This window comes from Meles meles, chromosome 14 (assembly GCF_922984935.1).
Source record: "Meles meles chromosome 14, mMelMel3.1 paternal haplotype, whole genome shotgun sequence".
Taxonomy (NCBI): domain Eukaryota; kingdom Metazoa; phylum Chordata; class Mammalia; order Carnivora; family Mustelidae; genus Meles; species Meles meles.
The window spans coordinates 12,448,900-12,458,165 of NC_060079.1; the positions used below are offsets into that span (position 1 = coordinate 12,448,900).

Below are 9,266 nucleotides of genomic sequence, written 5' to 3' on the forward strand. Positions count from 1 at the left end.
AGCAGGCAAGTGGCTGTGCTGAGCACTCAAATTGCCATGTTAGAACTTAATTTGAGAGTCTGTGTATATGCACCACTGAAAGTGGCCATTACTAGGTGGAACTACCCATCAGAGCAGTTGGAGTTTTAAAAACCTCAAGCTCACGGCGCCTGGGTGGTTCCGTCGGTTAAGTGGTTCCGTCGGTTAAGCGGCGGCCTTCAGCTCAGGTCATAATTCCAGGGTCCTGGGATCGAGCCCCACATCAGGAGCTCTACTCGCAGGGAGCCTGCTTCTCCCTCTCCTCCCTGCTTATGCTCTCTCTCTCAAATAAATAAATAAAATCTTAAAAAAATAATAAAAAAAAGTAAAACCCTTAAGATCTGGCTACTCTGATACAAGGAGAATTCAGACATCATGATACTGACATGCCATCCACCAAAACCCAGGGTTTACTTAGAGAACCTGAAAGAAAAGAAATTACGTCCTCCATTCCTTTCTATTCCTGCCCCTCCACTGCGGGGTGAAGGTTGAGAGGGAATGTGGGGTAAAGGTGAAAAATCTGAACTTGGATCCGTGCCAGCCACAATAATTGTGAGAAATCCACTTTTGTTTTAACTGGATGTTTTCCCTCACTGAACTGACATTTAGCGATCGAGACACCTGGAATGCACACCGTAACTTGGTATCTATTTTAGGCCAAGGATTGAGGCAACTGAAGATGAGGCGCAAGGGGCTTGGAGGGCACTAGAAAAGGGAATGGAACAAATGCAAACTTCACAGACCAAAAAAAAAAAAAAAAAAAGTATGGGGCGCCTGGGTGGCTCAGTGGATTAAGCCGCTGCCTTCGGCTCAGGTCATGATCTCAGGGTCCTGGGATCGAGCCCCGCATCGGGCTCTCTGCTCCGCGGGGAGCCTGCTTCCTCCTCTCTCTCTCTCCTGCCTCTCTGCCTACTTGTGATCTCTCTCTCTGTGAAATAATAAATAAATAAAATCTTTAAAAAAAAAAAAAAAAGTAGTGTCTCCAGGTCCTCTGGCAAGGCTAGGCTGCTCTGAAATGCTGTATTTTTCTTTCTTTCTTTCTTTTTTTTAAAATCATGCCTAGGCTTTCATTCTCCTTAATGACATTTTCATGCTCCCCACCCGCCTTACCTCTCCAATAAGATCTTTAACAGGCACGCTGGGACTCCTGCCCTGCCCTTTAGTAATTGGCGATAAGATTTCTCCTGTAGTCCGGATACGTACAGATTTATTCCCTCTCCTGCTTTTATGATACTATTTTAAAAACTGAGCTGTTAAAGGTTGTGTTTAAACACATTTTCTGAACAAGAACTTTAATTAAGGCATCAAAAGGCTTACGCTCATGCTTTTTAATAACTGAAACCAGTATCTATAATTTTTCTTGTCTAAAATCTTTGGAAATCATTATCAGCCTCGCTTCTTTTACTTTCAACTTGTGAAGAAACTTTTCCTTCAAGCTCCATTTTTTTTTTTTTTAACATCCAGTAGAACCAGCTCCTGTGATTATCATCAGCTAAAGGAAATCCACACGTCTCAGTGAGCAACATTAAATTGCCAACGTTGCCAAGGACTCCAGAGATTTCTTCTCTGGTCATTGTCACAGCCAATTTCCTCTCAAAAGGCATGTTTTCATCTCATTGCCAGATTCGGTGGCTAGGAGTTTTCTGGTTATGTTACTAAACTTTTGACTATCTTAGACTTTAGTTTGCTCAGTAAATGGTCAAAGAAAGCCACAGATGACTACATGTACCAATACGTATGAAATAAATAACATATGCCAACTGGGAAAGGTGAGACACACCTCCTGTTAGTCTGGGAGAATGTGCGTGAGTTGCTTTGTTTTTGTTTTGGAGGGTGAGGGCCACTGGTGTGGGGAGATTTCCCAACTACCAAAGAGAACCCAGTCGGGAAGCTCACAGCAGTCCCAGAGAAGAGTTCTACAGGGGGCTGGAGAGGGAGCTAGGAAATGATTGGGTAACTGAGATTATTTGGCATGCAAAGAGCAAAGTGGAGACAGGAGAACTGTGCCCCACCTGAAGTGCAAATTCAGAGAAAACAGGAATTTTCAACCACAGCTGAACATAAAAGGGGAAACTTTAAATTTAGAACCAATAATTGCCATGACTTGACTTATGGACAAAAACTGGCCTAAAGGTGGTATCCCAAGCTACAGGAATGTGGAAGGAGGGTGTTCCGTTGCCTTCTCTGCGGCCCCTGGGTGGCTCAGTCGGTTAGGCATCTGCCTTCTGCTCGTGGTGGCTGCTCCTGCTCCCTCTCCTCCCTGCTTATGCTCTCTCTCTCAAATAAATAAATAAAATCTGAAAAAAAAAATAAAAAGAAGTAAAACCCTTAAGATCTGGCTACTCTGATACAACGAGAGTTCAGACATCATGATACTGACATGCCGTCCACCAGCCCGGCATCGGGCTGTCTGTTCGGTGGCAAGCCTTCTTCTGCCTCTCCCTCTGTGAACTCTCTCACTGTCCTGGGGAAGAAAAAAAAAATCTTTAAAAATAAATAAACAAATAGCCTTTTTGTTCTGTTAATTCTCTAACATTTTGTCCATAGTACAAGCATCTAGGAAAATGCCCAAAAAAAGTGACTACCAGATACTTGGAAAGTCAGTCGTAAGAAAAATGGTAAAATGTCAAGTGGTCCCAGATGTGGGTCTTACCTCTTGGGGTGTTTGGCTCACAGGGGCGCTGTTGGGATGGGGATGGGGCTGGTCATGAGCGTGCAGACCTACTCCCTGAAATCAACTTGTAAAGCTGGTGACATCTTTCAAATACTTTTCTAGCTTAATCATAAGATTTATCAGAAATCATAGATAAATCATAGATTTGTCATGAGAGAAACTTTCTACCAACTTTTTTGAATGTATTTTTAGTTTCACTTTGTCGACTTGGGGTAGTGAGTAAAAATGACGTGATTTCCCCCCACCCCAAACTAGATGGTGACCATTGAGAAACACAGCCTGAGAGGCTTCCAGAATGAGTAAATATCTCCTGCTGTTTAAATGGCCAGTCAGGCTGATTCCTTCCGAGAGTGCCCAGGCAGTCAGGTACTCTGAGTCACCGTGTGATTCTGGACATGTCCGCTGACCTCTCTCCAGGCTTTGGTGAAGTTAATGTTTTTCCTCCCATCAACTCACACTGGTGCCTTTTGGGATGGAAAAAATGAATGTGGCAAAGTCCAGGGCAGATTTTTTAAATGCCGCAGGAAAAATCAGGTAAAAAAGAAACCACTTCTTTTTTGTGAAATGCAGCTGCCGTGTGAAAGACACAGGGCATACAGGCTCCTTGGCTTGGGGACAAACATATCTCTCTTTCTGTAACTCCAAACCAGAGGTAGGAAAACACGGTGGAAGGTTTTAAGAGAGGAAGCGGAGTGTTCTTTTTAGGCCTATGAGGCAAGTCCTGTTCTTTTCTCACGTCTCTGGGAAAGAAAATGTGGTCAACATAAAGCTGTTTTATTGCCGATGCTTATGTAAAGAGACCTCAGTGTTCAAAATCTCAAAAACATGTTCTTTAGATGCCAATTTCACCTCTGAAAATGAGCAGAACTGAGCTTTCCCTAAAGGAGGGTTAGTGGTGTAATTATAGGGATTGGGAGGCTGCCCAGGCTATGTCTTTCGTCCGTTCTCAACTGTTGCTCCTTCCTTAAAACATACATATTCATGCCCTGGCGTGGTCTCTTGCCAGCGCTGACACACACATCGTCTGTGCTGGAATGTCTTTCCCGACGAGCAGGCCGCATGCACAAAATAGTGTCACAACACATGGTTGTCTGAATGGCCATCTTTCAAGTGGCATACACTGTGAAGTGTCTTCCTCCCCTTCATGGAGAAATTTACCCAGAAATCGGGCTGGCTGGGACTCTAATGACAGAGAGGCAAAGACTTCATTAAAGAGGAATTGTTTAATTCTTTTTTTAAAAAAAAGATTTGTTCATTTTGAGAGAGAGAGAGAGCACACGCACACAGGGGGAGGGGCAGAGGGAGAGAGAGTCCCAAGCAGAATCTGTGCCAAGCACGGAGCCCAATGTGGGGCTCAATCCCCCCGGCATGGAAATCAAGACCCAGGCCAAAACTAAGAGTTGATGTCTTAACCCACTGAGCCACCCAGACGCCCCAAAGAGGAACTGTTTAAAATGTCAGTAAGGAAACAAGTGTTCATTTCTTCTCCACGGGAATACCATACTATAAACACACCCACTAAGATGAGAAACTTGGATGTGGCCTTTGCCATAGTTCAGCCTGAAAAAGGTGAGGTGATTCCAGCAGCTGGCCAACTGGTCTCCATTGTGAACAGAAGACAGATGCCAGCCTTTTTGAATAGCATGGCATTCCGAAGGGGGTAGAGGCGTGCTGGGGTCCATTCCCAGGTCATCCACTAAAGTTCAAGGATACCCCTTTAGGCATGGAAATATGCTTGGAGTGTCTTCCAGAAGCAGATGGAAAAGTCTTAAAAGAGTGGTTTTCTGTTTGTCTGGTTGGTTGGTTTTTTGGTCTCACCAAATTATCCCCTAGCCCATCAGGCTTGGGAAACACAACTTCAGAAAGCGCCAATGCCTGCCCCCACATGAAACTACTCTTCTATTGCCATGGAAAATTTGGAAAATAAGAAATTTAATTTGCTTCTTCTTTCATTAATTTGTCCAACAAACTTTATTGAGCACTTACAATGTGCCAAGCACTGTGCATAGTGTTGGAGATATCACCATGAAGGAGACCCAAATCCTGCCTTTAGGAACCTCCAGCCCTTATTCCATTGTGGATTCTGCAAGTGTGATTTTAAGCTAATTTACCCCAACAGGACCATGCATTCTGAACATCGGAATCAGGGGTAAGTGATCTCTTCAGGTCATCAATAATTCTAAGAACATTGTGTCTAGGGGTGCCTTGGTGGCTCAGTCAGTTAAGCGTCTGACTCTCGATCTCAGCTCAGGTGTTGATTTCAGGGTCGTGAGTTCAGGCCCCCCAATGAGCTCTGTGCTGGGTATGGAACCTACTTAATAAAATTAAATTAAATATTTTAAAATGCTGTGTCTAGATATAAGAAAGAGATTTCTGTGACCTATTTCAAAGACCTCACATAAAAATATACTTGGAAAACAAAAGTAAAACTGTGGACATTTTAATTCTAAAGTGAGGTGATGTTACTGTGCACCCGTATATCCTGGATATCGACAACAGTAGATCAGAAAAGGTGAGGTTAAAAGGATACTTGTTGGGGCCCCTTCGGTTCAACAGTCTTACATCATAATCCGTGTTCTCCTTATCTGAGAGGCTTATAAGGTCATCACCCACAAGAGACCAAGGAGGCAAATCCAGCCGTAATGGCTTCACACAGACTCAGTGTAATCAGACAAGACTTGTTTTTGTTGTTGTTTTTCAAGGGAAGAAATGCCTTACAGATAATGAGAACCAGCAGACCCTGGATACAGAGGCAAGAGTCCACTGCTGGAACGACCCCTCTGAAACTGACCACGTGTTCTGGCCAGTCACCCTACTTCTTTGGGCCCCAGATTCTTCCCGTGTAAGAGGAAGGCATTGTGCTGGATGATATCTGATGGCCCTTCTTTTTTTTTCTTTTTTCTTTTTTTAATTTAAATTCTAGTTAGTTGACACACAGTTCAGTGTTGGTTTCATGAGTGGAGTTCAGTGGTTCATCATTTACATAGAACACCCAAGTGCCCTCCTGAATGCCCATCTCCCATCTAGCCCATCGCCCATCCGCATCCCTCCATCGACCCTCAGTCTGTGCTCTACAGTTGTGAGTCGTTCATGATTTGTTTCTAAAGGCCCTTCTGATCCTAATGTTTTATTATTCTGTGATAAAGGTGGCACTGGGCAGCATGTTCTGTGATTTTTAATTCATTAATTAGGTATTTCCTCAATGGCCAGAGTTGCTTCAATGCTCTGACTAGAATAATTGTGACTAGGCTTCTGGGTTAATAATTCACTGAAATAAATAAGCCATTTCACACCTCCTCTTGTGTTCTCCTTTCCAACTCTCAACACGAAAACAAACAGCAAACGGCAATGAATTAATTCACAAGCAAAGATTATTTTTGGCAGTTAGAAAAGCTAGGCACTTCTCTGTTTATACATACCCATTATATACATAAATCCATATGTACATTTATAAATATGTAGAGACGCACCACCATTTTTTATTAATTGTGAATATCCCAAATAATAAAGTTAAAATACCTAACATTATATTTATTGAGCACATATTATGTCCCAAGCACTGTTAAAGGCTTTATTTACATTATCAGCAACTTCTTTCAATTAATTTCTTCTATTTCCATCTTAACACCCACAATTGGGGTTCTCAAACTATGGAAGTTTATAAAGTTTATTGCAAACATCTTGTCTAGTAGGCATAACTGTTAGAGTGTGGGAAATAATATTTCAAAAAAAGCACCCTCAGTGTTTCTGATCTTTGGTTAAAGGCCTCTTTAAACATGAGGCGTTTGACCATGTTCAGATCTAGGGGTAGGGGCTGTGTCTCCAAAAAACTCTCCTCTTTTGGAGTGGGAGGGAAAATCTTGGAGTTTATGGAGGGTGGGAGACATGGCCATCTCGACTGGGATCAGGAAAAAAAGTGTCCATAAGGCTCCATTTAAATTTTCCTGGCACTGTAGGCTATATTTGATAAACCACTATGATATTTGAATCACGTGTTCTGGAAACAGTTATAGAATAACTTTTCACGTATCCGAGACAATTCAGGTGTGCTTCTTCCAGTCTGGGCCCTGCCAAAATGCACACAAGTACTGAAATGTCGTAGGATTCCTAATTTCCACATGTTTTGCTCATGCAGCGCTCCCAGTTATGAAACATTAAGTAGCAGAAGGGATGTGGTTCATGTTATGATGATTAAAATTCTTCTACATGTTTCCCTGAAATGTACAAATATAAAATATGCTGGGTTCTACTCATATGCTTGCATATGGAAAACAAATAAAAACTGTTTACTTTGGCTACAACAAATGTCCTTTTCTTGCCTGGTGGCTTTGGATATTCCTCAGCCAAACCAAACATGCAGCTTCTCAGGATACCAGTAGCTGTATTTAATGTAATAATGAGTTTCTCGTTCCCAGCTTCCCTTCTCGCTCCCTTTTTTTTAATGACTCCATTGTTAAATAAGAAATGGATAATGTCAGCCTTCCCAATAGCACCTGTAGTATTTGTTGCTGTTTCATAAGTAATTTAGGAAAGCGACTGAAGCATAAAGAAGCTAAATTATTTATTACTGTATTCTCCTCTACTGGATATCACTGTAATCTTCAATATTAATGCCTTCCTTACAAGTGTAAGGTTGGAAAATTGAAGTCAGGGGGTTAAATTGATAAACTAAACAATTATGAAGTGTTTTCAGGTGCATAGTTGATTCTGCTTTTATCATTAAATCAAAATAGTGCTTCACTTAATGCATGAGTTATCTAAATATTTGTCTAATATGCATTTACGTATTCTTTGTGTGTGTTTATGTATTCTTAATCGTTGTAATACCATCTTTAAATGATTCTCTTTTAGGGTCAGAAGCAGCTCGATTCAGCTGTCCTGAGTCAAGGGCAAGCTTACCGATCACCAATTCAGCGACTAGTGTGGCCAGGATTGAGCAACGCCCGAGTAATGGAAATCCGTTGCCAGAACCCACCCTTGCCAGAGCTGGTGATTCAGGCAGTTTATGGGTTAACTCCAAAGCCACGATTCGGAGAACCTAGTGTTCGTGGAGAAGCGTCCCATGTGCATGTTGTCTGCAAGTTTGTGTATGGGGCAGCCAAGGGAAGTCAGAGGAGACAATGGTTCTAATGCGTTTCTCTTGGGTCAAACACAAAAGAGTGTAGGCAGGGGCCATTAAGGAAATAAATGGACCTCCCCCCCAAAAAAAGAAGCAAGCATAAGGAACCCCTTTGCCAGACTCAGCTCTCATCTCTGTAAGGGTGCTCACTTTAGCAGCATTTATGTTACAATTGGAATGATACAGGGGAGATTAGCACGGCCCCTGCACAAGGATGATATGAAAATTCTCAATGCATTCTGTATTTATTAGAGCTTACTTTAAAAAAAAAAAAATCTGCACAGGAAGCCCTGATCTCTCACCTGCTTGCCCAGAGAACAGTTGTATTCAAAAGGCATGAAAATACCACAGGTTCTCAAGCTAAAACTTGAAGTCATCTTCATAAATGAGCATCCCCTCTTTCCCATTTTTCCGGAATTGGTCACACTACCGTCATCCTCCTGATTCCTGGGGATTGTTTTGGGACCCTGTCCTTTACTGCCCATTTCCACTGCCACACTGTGCCCCCGTCTCCTGGCTCCAGCTGCGCGGACACCAGTGGGACACCCTGCCTACAGCGGTATTTTGATCACTGTCCATGGTCTCCTGCTTGAGAACACACAGTGGCTTCTCTGTCTGCCGTAACAATTATATCCTCCTCAGGACCCTGAGCTGTCTCCAAAGGCTGAGCGCCTGCCTCTTCGCCTGCTGAACTAGCCCATGTCACAGCCTCTCAGCATGGCCTACCCTGAGCCCAAGCCTTCCCAGTTGCTCTCTGCCCCCCAAATTTACATCTCCTCCCCATCCCAGCCACTTCCTAAAGTCATGCCCGCTATTCCTTTTGCATTTGAGGATATGTTGGTTGTACACTTCTCCTCTTTGGGGCATATCTGTGTTTAGGGCATGGGGTATCGAACAACCTCATATATTTTCCCAGCCCACATTAAAAAGAAAAGGCTATATTGACCCCAATGAGTGTATCTGAAGTTTACATGGTGTGAGTGCAATAGGAATGCTTTTTTAAATGGTGTTTGGAAATAGAAGTTGAAAAGGCAATAGAGAAGTGAACATGACAAGGAAGGGATGTAAATTTGTGATGGGAGGGACGCCTGGGGTGTATGCCTTCGGCTTGGGTCAGGAATCCAGGGTCCTGGGATCGAATCCCTTGTCTTGTTCAGTGGGGCAGCCTGCTTCTCCCTCTGCCTCTCCTTGCCCCTTATGATCTCTCTCTGATAAATAAATAAATAAAATCTTTTAAAAAATAAAAAATAAATTCGTGATGGGAGATTCCATACTGCTCCTTCCCATAGCCACACGCTTCTGGGGAAGGATCAGAAAAGTCAGATTTGATCACTGGCAAATAGGCACGGCTAACTGCCCGATATACGGGTCCAAAGACAGCTTCCAACAGCCTGCGGGCCCTATCCCAATTAAAGTAACTTCCAGAAATAATTCTTCTTCAGAAATGCATTATCT

The 9,266-nt window shown here is 42.9% G+C and overlaps 1 non-coding gene across 1 annotated transcript; it reads left to right on the forward strand.

The window, feature by feature from the left end:
* Nucleotides 1-7,953: 7,953 nt before the first annotated feature.
* Nucleotides 7,954-8,060, forward strand: LOC123925357. Its single transcript, XR_006814964.1, has one exon. It is a non-coding gene; the product is annotated as a U6 spliceosomal RNA (small nuclear RNA).
* The last annotated feature ends 1,206 nt before the right edge of the window (nucleotides 8,061-9,266 follow it).